Source organism: Sinocyclocheilus grahami, unplaced genomic scaffold (genome assembly GCF_001515645.1).
Source record: "Sinocyclocheilus grahami isolate Dianchi unplaced genomic scaffold, SAMN03320097.WGS_v1.1 scaffold107.1, whole genome shotgun sequence".
NCBI lineage: Eukaryota > Metazoa > Chordata > Actinopteri > Cypriniformes > Cyprinidae > Sinocyclocheilus > Sinocyclocheilus grahami.
The window spans coordinates 766,606-785,937 of NW_015505286.1; positions in this window are offsets into that span (position 1 = coordinate 766,606).

Here is a 19,332-nt window from a genome sequence, read left to right on the forward strand (position 1 = left end):
TGGTACATCTCATTTGTGAACGAGTTGAATGAACTGGTACATCTCGTTCGTGAACGAGTTGAATGAACTGGTACATCTCGTTTGTGAATGAAATGACCGAACTGGTACATATCTCGTTCATGAACGAAATGAATGAGAATGTACCTGGTCAGTCGGCCATTTAGCATGTCAATCTCGATCAGCAATCAGCAGAAAGCAGATATGAGGGTTGCCCAGCTCCAGTGGTGCAGATGGTAAAACGCGTGTCATCCACCTTTTGTGTAATAATCAAAATAATAATCAAAAAGTTGTAAAAGTATCGGGTAGGGTTAGGGTAGGTGTAGGGAGGGCTTCCCAGGTAGCCAAAAAGATCTGGCCCAATAACGGCCCAAATCCGGCAAGCTGGAAGGAATAACTCGGCCCGGATGCGGTTGCGGTTGCCGTATTCTTGTGAATCACGGGAGTGAATGACGCGCCAGAATAGGCCCGAGTACGCTGGCCCGAGTCCGGTTGCCGAAACTGAGTCGACATTGCCGGCATCGGGCCACAATCACGGCCAGCATAGATCATACAATTAGCCGGTACTGGCCCGATTCTGGATTCCAAATGGAAATGTATATGAAATACAGACTGTCAGTAATTAACAAAGGTCCCTATAGATTCTCTTTGCCACCTGGAAAATTCTCAGTCCCTTAAAGTGTATAACGGCCGGGAAGCAAGAAAACACACATCAAATTGTATTCTCAATACTTCAACTTTATTCATAGATACAAGGATATTATATAGGCATATGTCGAGGGGAGTTTCAACCCTTTAACCAATGAGGATATAGATGACATACATATAGGATTTTGGCCAAGAATATGTGTTATATAAAATGGCCACATGTACAGGAAAATATGGACATATTAGGAATAAACTTGGCGAAGGATGCTGAACTATCTCCATAGTTCATCACGAACACCATTACCTTGGAGTCCTAGCTATCGTGTCCTCGTTTGAACATTTGAACCAAGAAAAGCTAATGCATACATGTGCGCATGCGTATCTCGAATATGAGTAAGAGATATTAAAACATAATACAAGAGAGAGAGAGCAGATGGAAGAGGGGGAATCAGAGAGAGAAAACAACATTGTGCTGTACAGGGAGGGCGAGCAGAGAGGGAAAGAGAAAAGGAGGGTGAAAACATCTGGAACCAATACAGACAGAGAGTGTTTTCTAACAGTTGCCTGCTTTTGTTTAAAATAAACAATGAATACATAAACACTCGCAGCAGAGTTCCCTAATCCTAAATTCATATCATTCTCATACATAGATAATAATATGGAATATAATCATTCTTTGATACATTTCAACCCATGTGTCCTTTAACAGGTCTGCTCATAAAAGCATATTGAGTAGCAACAAGAGTATTCATGGCACGATCAATCAAAAGTCTAATAAACGGAATAATACAACATACAATGAATGAAAGGATTAATAAAATCACTCCAATAGGGATTACGGTATTAAGCTGCATCATTGCTGTAGGTTTCCCTCGGGAGGCCTCAAAAGCCCCCTCGGTGGAAAGCTCACGCAGTCTCCGAGACAAAGCGTCAACAGAAATATCTGTTATATTCGAAGTTGTCAAACGAACCAATTGTGCGATTTCTTTTTGCATGTTATTCAAAAACGTATTGACAGACAAAGGAGAATGTTGATCTAATGGAATGGCAGATTCTTCAGTCCAAGCATGCTTAAATCGATTGAAAAATGCAACAGGATTTTCGCCCGCTTTCTGTTTCGTGTTTGCAGCATGCGACAAATCTTGCTTAGCTGAAGACAATTTCACTAGAAAAGCAGTCAATTGTCTGAAAAATTCTTTTAGCTTTTCCACATCAGCCCAAATCCACGCATCATCTTCATCGTCCTCCGAATCAACTAATTTCAACGTTCGGAAAGATTTTGGTTGTGACAGATCTAAGGGTTTATCACCTTTTGATAAAGCACCGTGGCGAGATGGCGGCGCATCCCGTTTAGGACTCAAAGCATCAATCTCTGCAATCAACTCTTCCTCTGTAATTTCTGGCGGCAGTGTTTTAGTCAAAATGAAGCGATAATCACGCCCAGTCAATTGACTGTATGCGGTTAAACGCTTCAATACAGACACATATTGATGCGGACACCGTAAAGGATCTGGCAAATCTTTAGCAATCGCGACAGCATCAGACATTGCCAGCGGGGTTATTTTAAACCCGTCTGGAATCTGCACAAATGGGTATAAATCAGTTGCACTATGTAATTGCGGGTATAGACGATTAGGAGTTAATTTTTCTTGTTCAGGCTTTGTAACAGTATCATACCGAGGCGGGGCCGAGCTGGGAGAGTCAACATGGGACATTTGAAAAAAAAAAATTTTATCAGTCGTTTTAACCTGATCAACCAGCCAAATTACTCAAATACGATTCAGTATTAAAATTTTGCCAAAAGAAAGCTTTCAATTCTGTGTTATTCATGAAATCACTTAAAGGACAGAGAACATTCAAGGCAAGAGTGAGCAATTATAATCATTCACCACTAATCCATTTACTTAGAAATAGATAGGCTAAACCGAAAGCTTCCCACTCTTCTTCCCACATCCAAAATGTGAGGAAAACAGATTGATGCCAAATATGACACAATCAAATTGCAAACGAGAATAAATTAAATTTCTCTTACAGACAGGAAGAAAAATAAAACAGTTTCTTACCTGTCTTTTTAAGAAATTCCCGGAAGGACGAGCCCCCATTTGTCAGTAATTAACAAAGGTCCCTATAGATTCTCTTTGCCACCTGGAAAATTCTCAGTCCCTTAAAGTGTATAACGGCCGTGAAACAAGAAAACACACATCAAATTGTATTCTCAATACTTCAACTTTATTCATAGATACAAGGATATTATATAGGCATATGTCGAGGGGAGTTTCAACCCTTTAACCAATGAGGATATAGATGACATACATATAGGATTTTGGCCAAGAATATGTGTTATATAAAATGGCCACATGTACAGGAAAATATGGACATATTAGGAATAAACTTGGCGAAGGATGCTGAACTATCTCCATAGTTCATCACGAACCCCATTACCTTGGAGTCCTAGCTATCGTGTCCTCGTTTGAACATTTGAACCAAGAAAAGCTAATGCATACATGTGCGCATGCGTACCTCGAATATGAGTAAGAGATATTAAAACTTAATACAAGAGAGAGAGAGCAGATGGAGTAGGGGGGAATCAGAGAGAGAAAACAACATTGCGCTGTACAGGGAGGGCGAGCAGAGAGGGAGAGAGAAAAGGAGGGTGAAAACATCTGGAACCAATACAGACAGAGAGTGTTTTCTAACACAGACCTATATTTATTTAATTAATAATTACAACAAAATAAAATAAAAAAAGCAATATTAGCTTGTTTGATAAATTAAGTAGGCTACTTGGATTAGTATAACTGTTCAATTGGTTCACTAAAAACTACAAAAAAATGTTTTATTAAAGACTTCCTCCAGTTTTTATAACAATGTTGTTTCCACAAATATCACACACACACACACATGCTCTTCCCCCCTCACCCCCAGAAAGAATGACACCATATAAAAATAAGAAATATGAGAATTTATTTGAATTTATTATTGAAAAAGTGATATCAAACAAATGCATAAAAACACTATAGAAACTCTAAGAACACTTGGGACCTTAAGTTTATCCTAAAAGAGGGACAGAATTAATGAAAGAGAGCGATAAAGCAGGGACACATATTGACACATAGTAAGGCCCAATCCCAATTCTACCCCTTAGCCCTTCCCCTTTCCGTTACGCGCGTTCACGTGAAGATGTAGGGGTGTCTCAATTCTCTTTTGGTTGGAGGGGTAGGGGTAGGGGAAGGGCCAGATAGCCCTTCAAACGAAGGGGTATGAATTATCTCAGCTTAAACCGACTTCAGCGGCAACATGGCTGCCAGAGTGAACAAAAAGACACGTAAGCATTTTTGGCATTAATAAAGATTTTTACGAAAAGTAATAATTTGTTTTATGTTACTTTCAATCGTGAGTTCATATTTACGGTCATGTTACTCAAAGTAATGTTTGCAAAAAATCGCTAAAGTTTGCTAACGTCATATCATTACAGACTGCACGATAGTGCCACAACATATTTTCATGTCTGATCAGGCCGATAACCACCATAGACATTGAGGGGGCTAGTCCCCCCAATAATTACAAATCACTAAACTCTTTTCTCAAATATTGCCAATTGGAGAGCGAGAGACAGAGAGAGAGAGAGATGAAAGTTGCGTGTATGCGCATCTGTGCCTTTCTCTTTTTAGAGTGAGTTTACTTCAAAAGCAGCGATTTTATCCTCTTGTTGCTGGAAAATATAATGTAGCGATTCAGTATTTAAACTGTTATTAATAAAAGTCATGGGGCAGCGTTGACAAGTATCTTTGCTCCTGGATGTGTGAGCTGCGCGATCTCTGATGTGTGTGTGTGCGTGTGTGTGTGTGTGTCAGTAAGCAGCGCATTATTATAGAACAATAATTAAAGGCTCTAATGCTCACCAGCATAGGTGTGTGAATTGTAGGAGCTAGACGACCTATGATGACGTGTGACAGCATAGTAGTGGTGTCCCAATTCTTAGGGGAATATTTTCACCCCTACCCCTTGACACTCTGTTTCAAGGGACAAGGGGAAGGGGTTGGCGGAGGGGTAGGGGAAGAGGAAGGGGAAGGGGTATAAAATAGAATTGGGATTGGGCCCAAGTCAAGCCTCAGTAATCTCAATGGTAAATGGTAACAACATTTGAAGCATAGGCTACCTTAAGAAGAATTTCTTTGTTGTAGGGCCTGCTCTCTTCTTCCAAGCCATCTGTGTGTAAACTTCTCAGTTTCTCCATCCAGCACCCTGCAGTATTTGCAGGGGGAAAAAAAGTGTGTATATATATATATATATATATATATATATATTTAAAAATTGTCGGTCTGGTATATCTGGCACAAGTTTGCCTATTTAAACATGAATCTGGTTATCTTAACTTAGCATAAAGACTAGGTAGGAAGAAGATGGAGAAGAAAAAATATCACTTTATGTGGTTAAACAGTCATTTCAGAAAGTATTCAGACCACTCTTTCACTTTTTGCAGACTTTATTATGTTGTAGATTTAATTTTAAACTAATCCAATTTTACAGTTTAAAAATGTCAACAAAAAAAAGAAGAAAAAAGAGAGAAAAAGGCCTATAAAAGTTTGGACACCCTGCATGGTCACTACTTGGCAATGCACTCTTTGTCAGTGGTGGCTCGTGGGTTTTAAAATAGAGGAGGCACACTAATTATATTGGTCTGGGATCCCTGCCGATTATTATTCTTTTTATTCTTATTATTATTTGCTTAACCACTCTAAAATGGCTTTTTGGTTGCTTTTAGTCAGAAAACGACATACATACAGCAATATAATATAATTTCACTTACCTGGCCTATCACTTGAAGCAAACATCCATCCCTTCTTAAAAGTCTGTGTTAAAAGAGAGCTGCCTGTTGCGCCATTTAATTAAGTCAACTGCTGTAGCCTATATCCAGCTTAGGCTGTTTTCCCTAAATTTGTATATCTACTGTTTGAATGACAGCTTGGTAAATCTGTTGGTGATCAAATATTCAATATCGCTACTAATCATAAGTACTTGGTACATTATCAGTGCAGCGGCAGATGTTCAAATTAATATCACGTAATTTACATCTCTATGATGATTGGTTGATATCAGAAGGGAGGCTAGCCTCCCTTGCAAGGGTTCTTTTCTCAACACTCCTCAGCGCTGAAAGTGAACACTCGATGCTGATTGGCTAATTATTTTTACCAACGGAGGCACAAGAGCTCAGCGCTCTCCTGGCCTCCCCCTACCCTTCTCTATCATTAACGGTTGCAATTACCTCAGCAGATTCAGCACATTCGCAATAAAAAAGGTATTAACGCTTTGACGTTAAGGTATTAAAACTGTGAAATTACAAACAAAAAATACACATTCTGAGACATGAACTGAAATGATTTGTGAATTGTATTAACATTAAATTAATGTGCCTCCCCCGACGAGCCGCCACTGCTCTTTGGCAAGTATCACAGCCTGTGAAATGGTACAGTTTACAACTATTTGAGTAATAGAGTATTCAAAATGTAATATGTAAAATGTCAAGTCAAGTCACTACAATACAGATTGTGTCAAAGCAACTGAACAGCATTAATTAGGAAAATAGTGTGTCAATAATGCAAAATGACAATAGTAAACACAAATTTTTCAGTTAAAGACAGTTCATCATTCAATTTAGTGATGTCATCATCAAGCTCAGTTCAGTTGAAATAGTATCTTTGCAATCATTTGCAATCAAGTCAACGATATCGTTGGAAATTAAGTGTCCCCAACTAAGCAAGCCAGAGGCGACAGCGGTAAGGAACCAAAACTCCATCGGTGACAGAATGGAGAAAAAACCTTGGGAGAAAGCAGGCTCAGTCGGGGGGCCAGTTCTCCTCTGACCAGACGAAACCAACAGTTCAACTCCAGGCTGCAGCAATGTCACATTGTGCAGAGGACTCATCTGGTTCCTGTGGTCTTGTCCCCGGTGGTCGTCTGAGACAAGGTTTTTACAGGGGATCTGTATCTGGGGCTCATCTAGTTGTCCTGGTCTCCGCTGTCTTTCAGGGCTGTGGAGGTCCTTTCTAGGTGCTGATCCACCATCTGGTCTGAATACGTACTGGATCCGGGTGACTGCAGTGACCATCTGATCTGGATACAGACTGGATCTGGTGGCTACGGTGACCTCGGATTTTCTTGACCTGGTAAGGACTCTAGCCGCTGCATTTTGGACTATCTGTAGCTTGTTTATTGAAAATGCAGGACAACCACTTAGCAGTGCATTACAATAGTCCAGTCTAGAGGTCATGAATGCATTAACTAGCTTTTCTGCATCAGAAACAGGTATCATGTTTCATAAATTGGCAATGTTTCTAAAATGGTAGAATGCCGGTTTTGTAACATGGGAAATATGATTTTCAAAAGACAAGTTGCTATCTAATATAACACCCCGATTTTTGACTGTGGAGGAAGTAACCGTACATCCGTCTAGTTGCAAATTGTAATCCACAAGATTCGGTGTACTGTCTTTTGGTCCAATAAGTAATATCTCGGTCTTATCCGAATTTAATAGGAGAAAATTATTGGTCATCCAATCTTTTAAATTTTTAACACACTCTGTTAGCTTAGATAATTTAGAAGTTTCATCTGGTCTTGTTGAGATATATAGTTGAGTATCATCGGCATAACAGTGGAAACTAATCCCGTATTTTTTAATAATATTACCAAGGGGCAACATGTATATCGAAAATAGCAGAGGACCTAGGACAGATCCTTGTGGCACTCCATATTTTACTGGTGATAATTGAGATGACTACCCCTTTAAAAGAACAAGGTGGTAGCGATCGGACAAGTAGGATCTAAACCATCTTAAAGCCTGCCCTTGGATACCTGTATAGTTTTGTAATCGATCTATGAGTATGTCATGATCTATAGTATCGAACGCAGCACTAAGATCAAGTAAAACTAGCAATGAGACACAGCCTTAGTCTGACGCAAGAAGTATGTCATTTGTAATTTTAACAAGTGCAGTTTCTGTGCTATGGTGGGGCCTGAAACATGACTGAAATTCTTCATAGAGATCATTTTTTGCAGGAAGGAGCACAATTGAGCAGACAACTTTTTCTAAAATTTTAGACATAAAAGGAAGATTTGAGATGGGTCTGTAATTAGCCAGTTCACTAGGATCTAGTTGTGGTTTCTTAATAAGAGGCTTAATAACCACCAGCTTGAATGGTTTTGGGACGTGACCTAAAGACAACGACGAGTTAATAATATTGAGAAGCGGTTCTTCTGCTACAGGTAACAACTCTTTCAGTAATTTAGTGGGTACAGGATCTAACAGGCATGTTGTTGGTTTAGATGCAGTAATAAGTTTATTTAGCTCTTCCTGTCCTATAGCTGTAAAGCACTGCAGTTTATCTTTTGGTGCGATGAATGAAGCTAAAGTATTATACGCTGTAGAATCTACATTTGTTATTGTATTTCTGATGTTATCTATTTTATCAGTGAAGAAATTCATAAAGTCATTACTATTAAACTGTGCGGGAATATTTAGATCGGGTGGCGTCTGGTTATTTGTTAATCTAGCCACTGTGCTAAATAAAAACCTAGGATTGTTTTGGTTATTTTCTATGAGTTTGTGGATATGCTCGGCCCTGGCAGCTTTTAGAGCCTGTCTATAGCTGGACATACTGTTTTTCCACGCAATTCTAAAAACTTCCAAGTTAGTTTTTCTCCATTTGCGCTCAAGACTACGAGTTTTTTTCTTGAGAGAATGGGTATTACTGTTGTACCATGGCGCAGTACGTTTTTCTCTAACCTTTTTCAATTTGATGGGGGCAACAGCTTCTAATGTATTAGAGAAGATAGTGCCCATGTTGCTAGTTATTTCGTCTAGTTCATGTGTACTTATTGGTACCAACACATTTAGAGCATTGTTGCGCTCTCACACTACTTAAATGAAGGAAATTCATTTCTAAATTTGTAAAGTAATTTGAAAAAAAAATGCTTTGTTTTATTTTGTTCAATGTTTGAGGAGCTGCAGCATACATACAGCAGGCATCTATCAGAGAAAAAAAGGTGGAGGATATTAAAAACAAATTTTATCCGTTTTTACCGAGGCGAATTAAGGTAAGTTGTAAACACCACATCTGCGCTTGTGTGTACGTTACATCTGCCGGCGCCGGCATTTTTCAAATTAACAACAGTTGTTCACGGCGACGCAAAGAATTGTGGGTTATCTGTAGCAGCGAAGGATACACCTCATGCATCCTCCGAAATCCTGTGAAAGAAGGTCGCATTCGGAGTGCCCTACTTGCTTTTCTGAAATGAGACAGCCTCGATGACGTATGCAGCCTTCGAATGCGACCTCCGGAGGACGCAGCCTTCTAAATGAGACACAGCTAGTGTGTGTACACTTAACCTTCAGCTAACGTAGCACGGACGTGCCGGACGATGGAGTCTCCGATGATCACAGCGTCCCGTCTCGCGGAGGGGAGCGAAGCGGTTCTGGTGAGTAGCCATGATCAGCTCCGGTGGCCGTGTCGGAGCCGTAACACACCACAGACGTGTGCAGTGTAAATAAGGGCTAAGAGATTTATTCATGATACAATGTATGTAGCTTCACTGATAATAACGGGTGTTTATGCGCTAGACTGAAGTCAGTTATGATGTTTTTTGATAATGTAAATATTCTTTGCTCGTTTCTGTTTGAATAACTGAGGAAATGTAACTGTTTTATTAACTGTTCGTCGTCAAACAGTTCAAGAACATTCTTCCTCTCCTGAACGATTCGCGCATGTCTCTGTCTCAGCGCCATCACAAACCCCTACTGGCAACTCCTAACCACTTGAGAGACCTCTCCAGCTGTCTTAAATAACTGGGAGAGTAAGAGAGATTCTTAGCTTTAAGAAATTTGATAACTTGCTTTTATACTTAAGTTTGAAAGTAGGAGTAAATTTAATGATTTCTCAGCACTTAAGTCTAAAATGGCACTTTAAGAAGCTTGATAAATACGGGCCCAGATCACATCTGATGGCTCACTTTCCTTCATTTGTTCCTAAAATATAAGAAGCAAGATAGCCTACTTGTTAATACCTAAACTGCATATATTTCTCCTCTCATTAGTAAACTTCTCAGAGTCACATATGGATTATTTTTTCAAAATATAGGTACTCAGAAGACCAGTTTTAACTGGTCATTAAAATGGCATGATTACAAGTCTTTCAAGAGCTATGAAATATTTAGATGGACATCTATAATAGAATGCAGCGTATATTAATTCATTTGAAGTCATTGACATGCATTTTTCTAGCTATCCAGAAATTAAGGCCTTACATGTTATTTTAAGTGAAGTGACGTGAAGGCCAAGTATAGTAAGTATGGCATATTTAGATTTTTACCCTTTGCATTTAAACCATCCAAGTTAAGCCTGTGTTATACTTTCCGCGTGCGCAGTTCAGACACGGACTGCTTGTATTTATACTACCAAAAGTGTATGTTGGTGGTCTGCTCGGCAGACGTGTTCCACACATGCACAGTAGATCGGCTTGAACAGTAAATAAACATGTAAACAGTAAACAAACAATTGCCCAAACTATGGGCAATTTCCCTCCAAGAATTATTGCACATCTCTCTGTCTGTTTTATTGACAGATTGTAGAGGTGCGTGTATCAACGGACTTCTTCACACAGCCTACATATGTGCAGTTGGTGCTTTTATAGCCTACTGACTGTCGGCTACAAAAGTCTGTCGGTCGGTCACAACAAATGAGAGGCGCGCGGATGTCAACTCTGAGCCTCTCCATACACCCTCTGATGACTCGCGCACGCGGAAAGTATAACACAGGCTTTCGTGCACACACATTAGGAGTAGTGTGTAGTGAACACAAACCTGGAACAGTGGGCAGCCATTTTTGCTGTGGTGCCCAGGGGGCAAATGGAGGTTAGGTGCCTTGCCCTTATTGTGGGTATTGAGTGTGAAAGAGATTGCTGTTTATTCATTTTCATATCCTGCGCCACGTTATTTAAATAGCAAATGCATTTGTGCACCCATGGGTGTGCTGGTCTGAAAACAAGCAATGTTCAGGCGCATTGTTGGCGCATTGCTATTTTGAGGCAATTGAAATAGACTGTGCCATTGACCAACTGAAACCTGGTCTAAAGTCAATAGTGCTATATATACAGTATATATATATATATATTTATTTATTTTTGTTAATTAAAAAACACTGCTTATTACACACACAGGAATGCACAACAGCACAAAAACATGCCAAATAATAGAAATTAAAGGATTACAATGTAAAATATTATTATTGTGCCTCATAGGTGGTCTGCTCGCATGCTTTAACCTTGCGCACGAGCAGAACCTTTCCTCTCTGGGGAAACGTTCAGTCTTTGCTCTTGCAAATTCCGCCATGTAAATAGTGAATCCAACATAACGCTAGCTCAACTGGCTCCCAAAAAAGGGAATGGGAGATGAGAATCTGATTGGTTTATTGCACGTTACGCCCAAAACGTCTCCGGTTACTGATGTAACATCGGTTCCCTGAGAAGGGAATGAGACGTTGCGTACAGTGTAATCTGATTGCATTGGGTAAACACCTTTATCCTCAAATACTGAAGCCTTATTCGCTTGACGCCATTGCATTAAGATGGCCAATGGCGCTCGAGCACATGAAAAAGGGGTCGGGAAAGCACAGAGTGGCATTTCATCAGAATCTTTCAACTGACTAGAGCTTATGAAAGACCTGAGTGCATGTAACACAGCATGAATGCAACGTCTCGTAGCCTTCTCAGGGAACCGAGGTTACGTCAGTAACCGAAGATGTTCCCTTTCAAGAGGGTCTCTCGACGTTGCGTACAGCATAAGCTGATCACACTGGGGAAAGTGTACCTTCACGCCGTGTTACTGTGAAGGGCGCTCAGCTTAAGTGGAGACATCAAATAAACGCAGCAACACTCAACAGTAATCGCAATGTATGGTACAACCACTCTACACAAGTACACAGGAGCAGCACATTTCAAACAACAAGTCCTCACCGTAGCTAGACATGCAGTTGTGGAGCTTACCGGAATTAGACAGCACAATGGCCTGGGGAACTGTGTGTACGTTGGCTAGGCAGCAGCATCGCCGGTGCTGCCTACTACAGAAGTGGTGTTTTTTTTCTTTCTTTCTTTCTTTCAAATCAAAGCGAGGTCCCGAGTGGGGGTGGTTTTCAGGCTAGGGGGGTTCATCCGCTTTGTGCCCCATAGAAATCTAATCACATAATTTCTCCCCACTGACAACCTATCAATGACAGTATGAATGCTGATATCACAGATACACACACTTGAGCATGGAGGGCATACTGCCGTCATCCGAACACTCTTGTAAATAGAAAAACTACTGAAAACAGGCAGTTGACAGGATCTTGGCCCTTCGAAGTGCAACAATCTTTGAAGGTTCCCCACCTATGACTATAGAGATGTCTAGTAAACAGAGCGCTCACCTCTGAATGTCTTTTGCACTTGTAGTGACACACTGACAGCGAGTTTAACGTCGGCAAACTCTGTCGAGTAGCCAGACGGGCAGATTCCATATAGCCTGGATGCCAGACTGAGTTGCTCACTTGAGAGGGGATCTCTCCTCAAGGAAATGAGCCATTCAGGTCCCGAGAACCAGAGCTGTGTGTGCCCTGGGCCTCAACGTATGTCTGTCCTGCGATTGAGATGGCCGGGGACTCAGACAGCTCAACAGACAGGAGGTGCTGGTCTGCCCACGTCTACAGGCTCATCGCGAGCATGAGAGGATGGCGAGAACAGGAGCCGCCTTGGCGATTATGAATGCCACGGCTGCCGTGTTGTCCATGCAAATGAGAACATGCTTGTGATGGACCTAAGTGCAGAAACACTTAAGAGACAGGTGAACTGCTCTAATCACCAGGCAGATCCAGGCAGGTCATCAGTTACTATTTCTCTGTCTGTCCAGGCACAGAATGCCGGGCAACCATCTCACAAGGCTGCTGTTGTTGTAAAAGACTGTGCTCCTCCATTGGGCAAGCACTTCTTAGCATTTCCGAGTCAAGATGTGCATTGAGCATGAGTGTGGGGCCCGTGCAGGAGCGAACTCTTTCAATCATAGATGAAGCGGTCACATGTGAAGCAGTCGCACCCTGCCAGATAATGATACAGTGGGAACAGTCTGAGGGAGTGTTCTGAAAACACTGGGGCATTTTGAAGCCTGCACGGAAGTAAGCATTACACCGTTGAGATGGGGCAATCTGTGTCTTTTATATGGAACTTGTTGTCTCTTTAAGGCAAGGGAATATTTTTATTTATTTATTACGGGCCTAGTGGAAACCCGCCGCTTTGAGAGGGAGGTGCCTGCTGAAGTGCTGTATGTGTGTGCACACACAGTCAAGGATATAAAGTGGTGAAACGCAGGACTTTAAAAACAATCAGAAAACAGCTGTCATAGACAATATCATGGCTATTGCAACAACAAGCGGCGGACTGCAGCCAGTTAGTTGAACGAGGCAAGCGCAGTAAGAACGCATTGTCCAGGGGCTAGCGGCCACTGAAACTAAAATAGAAAACTCCACTTAACTCTGCGCTTAAGATAGAAGCGGTGACTCAGCACTCATTACTATCAGAAGCTAGCCGTGCTAGACAACATAACAACTGCATCGACATGCGACGAATCCAGCGCTATTTAAAACAGTACAGCGGGGTAATTGTAACCCAGCCAACAGTAGCGATAGCCCATATTTAAGGAGGGAAAACCACAGTTTCAAGCATAATGGCTGTAACCAACAGGATAATAGCAGCAAGACAAATCATACAGGGGCACTGCCGCTTTAATCACTGCAAAGATTTGTACTGAAACCGATGCGCACTATCGGCTCAGTGTACAAGCAGTGACATGAATCATATAACGCAGCAGCGACTTAACTCAAGAGGCAGTAAACTGGCCTACCTTGAGTGAGCAGACTTGCTAAAAATCGTCTTTTTTATTACCGCCATATAAAAGTGGTAGAAAATATACTTGAATTGAAAGTTCTGTTTATTTTTTATAAGTATATTTATTTGCACTTTACTTAAATATATTTTATGAATATTTTTTAACTGTGTGCTGAAAATGATCATTGTAACAATGCATTGAAAGCATACTTTCGAAGTACATTATTAAATAACCTGAAGTTGTAGTATATTTTAAGTCACATTTTTGAGTAAATTTTAAGTTTACTTCTTCATGCTTGGAATTCACTTCATTACTTGGACATACATTGTTTTCAGAAAGTAATAACACAAATAAATAAACGAATGCATTATAAAGTGTACAGTCAAGTAAACATTGTCTATATTGCATGGCCAAAAACTGACTCACTCACTCTGCATTAATATTATATCATTGCATTATTATAACATATCATTATAAATTGTACGGAGAAATAAAGCTGAAAAACAACGATTGGCATTGATATCTGTATAAAGCTGCAGAAGTAGTTCCCCAGGAATCAGTTTTTAGTCTCTTTCAATATTGTTTGGAAGTTGAATAGCATACAGTTTGTCTTTAGACCTAATAATTACACATTTACACTTGAGTGATTGAGGATGGACAGCAAATACATTATGAGACACTATATAAATGTTGAGGATATATTTAGCTGAACATCTCTAAAAAAATGTTCCTCCACGCAAGCTCTTTAGCTAAAACAATCTGTTTGTGGTTGATGCAGAAGATGCCCCATCCTCACACTCATAATTTCACAGAATGTTCCATCACTTAACTGTACAACAGAATTGATCCTCTTTTAAAGAGTCGTGTTATTACAGGAATGATAAAGAAAGCAGTGTTCTTTATCATTCCTGTAATAACACGACTCTTTAAATGAGGATCAATTCTGTTGTACAATTAAGTGATGGAACATTCTGTACACACTGAGAATTTTATTTGAATGCTGTTCACTTTATTTAAACAATTCCTTTAATTTAAACACCATTATATCAGGTTTACGGTTCAAACACGACTGCATCATGTTGAACAGACTTGAAACAACTTTTTCTTTAAATAATGTTTTTGGAGAAAATATGTTTGTATAGAGTATAGGGCTATAGGTTATTATAAATAATTAAAAGCTAATCAAATAAATACATAAACAATAGTAAATATATTTACTATTTTTATATTTATATATATTTACTAATGTTTACTATATTTCACTGGGGGAAAATATTAATTTAATTTACTAATTTTTTTTAAGGAAAGTGGTTGCAATCAATTTATTTTAGCTACATTTAAATAAACAAATTTAGTTGACTAATTTTCAAAAAAAAAAAATTAAATGTAGCTAAAATAAATAGTTTGCAACATACCTTAAAACATTTTTTAAATAATTTTTTTCAGTGTACATACGTCTTTCATATAAAGCCTTTTTTATGTAATAACTTTTACTTATGGCAAAATATATATTTTTAGTGTGTTTCCTAAAAAGATTCAAAAGCCGCGCCCGTTATCTAGTCAGTCCCATGACGTCAGCCCGTCCAATCACAGCTGAGCTGAGCTCACTCAAAGAAGAGTCACGAAAAAGAACAGGTAAGCATTAGGGATGGGCGATAACCCTTATTTTGTTTTTGATACGATACCGATATTTTTCAAGGCAGTATCGTCGATATCGATTCGATACTTCTGCACTAAACTTTTAAATTATGAAATGTATTAAATTATTAAATTACTAAGAGTAAAATGGGTAATGAAAACCACTTAACTTTGTTTAAAACGCATTTTAACCTGTTTAATCGCAATTTTTTTCCCAGACATGAAAATATCCAAATGATGCGTCATTAGAAACCCTTTGAAACAATAATTTTTTTTGGAAAAGTGTGGGAAACATTTTATTTTATGGTCAGTCACAATTGTAACTGGTGGGATAATGTGTATACTGAATTAACATATTTCTGCAGTCATAACAATTGTTATATATCTTAGCCCAGCTATTTTAAAGAGTTTGATCACATTCTAGGGTTACTATTATACATAAAAAACCTTTATACAACATTGATAGGAATACTGAAATCAAATACAAAAAAATACAACCATCAACGTATTTCAAATGTTTTACTTTTTTGTAACATATATCATCACATTTTTACATTAGTGCTACCAGTATTACAACATTAATATTCTAACTTATTTGTAACATTTGAACATTTGATTTAGTGCAATATTTTGTACTGCCATTAGGGACTGCCAGTGAATGGTTGTTGCATGCATACAGTGCAACCTTTTTATTCTGACAGTGTATGATTTCTATTAACATTACAGAATAGAACATGATCAATATTATCTTTCAACGTTCAATTTAAATAATTGTAATTGCACAAACTATGTAGGCTACAATTTCAATTTGTTTATTGTGAAATAACTCAAACATTTATGTTTTTATTTCTGTTATCTGATAAGCATTGTTCAGGGCTGCCATTCCCAAAAGCTTTAATGCTTTCTTATGATACTTTTGGGAAACGCAGCCCTGTTTGAATGCACTGTCAGCAGTGAGTGAATGCTCTCTGTGATTGATTAGTTCTGTCTTGCAACATTTGCGTGTGTTCAGATGAGCAGGAAAATAGTTCTATCCTACAGTTACTAGCTAACAAAGGTTATTCGTCCAATTCAATGCATATTGTACACATTATTATTATTATTGTTAAATAAACAAAATCACAGAAAGAGGCATAAGGAATGAAATTCCAGGAGGTCGTAAATGTATCGGGTGTCAGCATTGCTATGGAACCAGGGGGCTGTTCAGCTTCCTGGGGTGTTACAGAGTATTTGTTAAATCTAGCTAACAAAATATATATTGTGTGTTTGAGTGGTCCAGACGCTACACTTTCTTATGATACTTTTGGGAAATGCAGCCCTGTTTGAATGCACTGTGAGCAGTGAGTGAATGCTCTCTCTGATGGATTGGTTCTGTCTTGCAACATTTGCGTGTTCAGATGAGCAGGAAAATAGTTCTATCCTACACAATTACTCGCTAACAAAGGTTATTCGTCCAATTCAATGCATATTGTACTCATTATTATTATTTTTTTTTTTGTTAAACAAAACCACTGGTAAATAAAAGTGCACCTTAGTATCGATATTTTTTGTTTGAGTATCGATATATTGATACATCGGATCGATACGCCCATCCCTAGTAAGCATTTCAAGCTTATTTATTCCTTAAAAAAACTTTTGAATGTTTATGATTTATTGTCGTATCTTATTATTTGAAGATGAACCAGCTCGGCAACGCTAATGTATTAGCTAGCAAAGAGGAATTAACACGACATTACATCAAAGTTTTCAACGGCAAGTGTTAAATATACAAGTGTTTGTCAGTGGGAAAATAAAAAACATATATATACATATAACAGGTAACGTTAGACAAACCTGCCCAATCACTATATTACAATAACTTTGAACTTTTTCTTAATCGTCATTTATGATCCGCTTCGTCCGTTTCATCTAGCATATCCATGTGATGCTAATTAAGTTTACTAATGCAGCCGAAGCCCCGGTAAACAAAGCGGCTCGAGGAGCATTTATGATGGCTGTTTTTCTAATGTTATTTACCATTTCAGACTGATATTTGCGCCTCGCGTTTTTTTATTCGAAACTCATACTTGCATATGTTTTTGAAATCAATGTTTTCAAAGCAAAGGCAGCGTGGAGTGCTGGGATGTCAAAGGCAACAAGATGGCTGCAATACTAGGGGCGTAAAGTGAAGTAAGTAGAATTCACATTGATTTAATTGATAGGTTTTAGTGTTTTGCGAGATGTAAACCATCATTTTCTGAAAGGTTTGTTTAAGTAACTTACATTTCTTCATTTTTGGATGAATTGCTATTTTTGCAAATGTAGCGGCACAAATGTGTCTTCTGAAGCAGTACAATATTTTGGAATGAAATTTAAATCTGAACATTGATCAACTCATGCATACACAGCCCAGACAAATACTGGTTCTTTCACACCACGTGACTGGCATCATGATATCCAGGATCAGTGATGTTTGATGTAATGTAGTGTGCCACCATTTTTGATTCAGACTGTATTGGCAGAATGAATAACATATTAAATTTCAGTTTGCTTTTGATTCAGAGTCATTATGCTTCAGAAGAATACGAGTTGGGTCTTGAAAGTTCTAGTTATAGTAGGCTTTCTTAATATGGATTACAAAAAAATTATTTTGTTATATTTCCACTTGCACTTATCTTAAAGGGGTCCTATTATGCTTTTTCAATTTTTTAATTTTAGTCAGTGTGTAGTGTGTATGTTTGGGCATAAAAAAGATCTAGAAAGTTACAAATCTCAAAGTCCACTCCAAAGGGAGATATTTCGTTTAAAAAAAATCCCTTTTCAATAACTACAACGAACAGCTCGTTTGGACTACAGCGTTTGTTTTCCGTGCTTTGTGATATCACAAAGCGGCTCATTAGAAGATCATTAAAAATAATTCCCACCTACAGAAATTCGAATGGTTGGGGGGTGGGGAGGGGCGAGGTTGTGGTTAGAACGCTTGGTTGAGTGAGTGCATCAGATGAGACAATGAAGAAGAAGTGCTGCAGTGCTGTAGCTTCAAATTTTCGGCATGTCTAGAACAATTTTTACAAGTACAACACGGCGTAGCTGGGTGCCAGTGTGCCTACACTCATAGAAAATAATGTATTTGATGATGTGAAGATGAAGATGTGGCGCGACGCTGCGCTTCTCGTCCGGTGCGCGACCGCCTGAAGCGCTGTTTTTTTCACCTCCGTGCCCAAACATCTTTGTTTGGGCTTCCGAAAGCGGATGATGTCAGGAAACAGTGGTTGCAATTTATTTTTTAACTGTCCCTGAGCATTATAACCCCAATTTGCTATTGTGTGCTGCGCATTTTACTAAGGACAGCTTCCACAACATGAGGGAGTACAGTGTGAAAGCCAAAAGCTTTTGTTGAAAGACGGGGCAAGGGGCGTGGCAGTACTCAAACACCGTCTAAGCTGTTCGCCAATCACAACGCACTGGGACAGCTAACCAATCACAACACATTTTGTTTTTCGGAAGGCAGACCTTCATCAAAGCCGGAAGTAATCAAGCCATTTGTGCCAGGATGGAGAGAAAGGTATTTTAATAATGTAAATTATGTGGGAAAAATAATGCGTTTTTCAAACCACCAAGCATGAGAGCATGTTCTAGTACACCCCCAAAACAAAATCAAGACTTTGTAAAAGAGCATAATAGGACCCCTTTAAAGTTGCTTTGGGTTTGTATAAAGGTGTGTTGATTTATTATTTATATTTATATTTATTTGGATGTTTTACTAATAAAAACACCCCTGAAAGTTTTTCCCAATTAAATCCAGTTGACCAACAGCTCTGGAAGACATGTTGTGAAAATTACTACAAGTTTTTGAAAAGTACTACAGGGTTTTAAATGGGCACAGGTCCTACTGAATAAACACTACTCTGATCCTTCACACCTTTATTTTCATTTATGAAAATTTAAATATGTCTTTCCACACAAGGGTTAATTGTATGATTTGTTGTGACATATACTAACACTTTTGTTTAATGCATTTAGAAAAAGGAGCCCGAGCAGGTGCAGAAGGCAGAAGTCCCCATTATTGCTGCTGAGGAGGAAGAGGAAATGTCACGAGGGAACCCACTGGATGTTTTGATTGTCTTTGAAGATGGAGAGGTGATGTCAACCAAGTCAAGGATC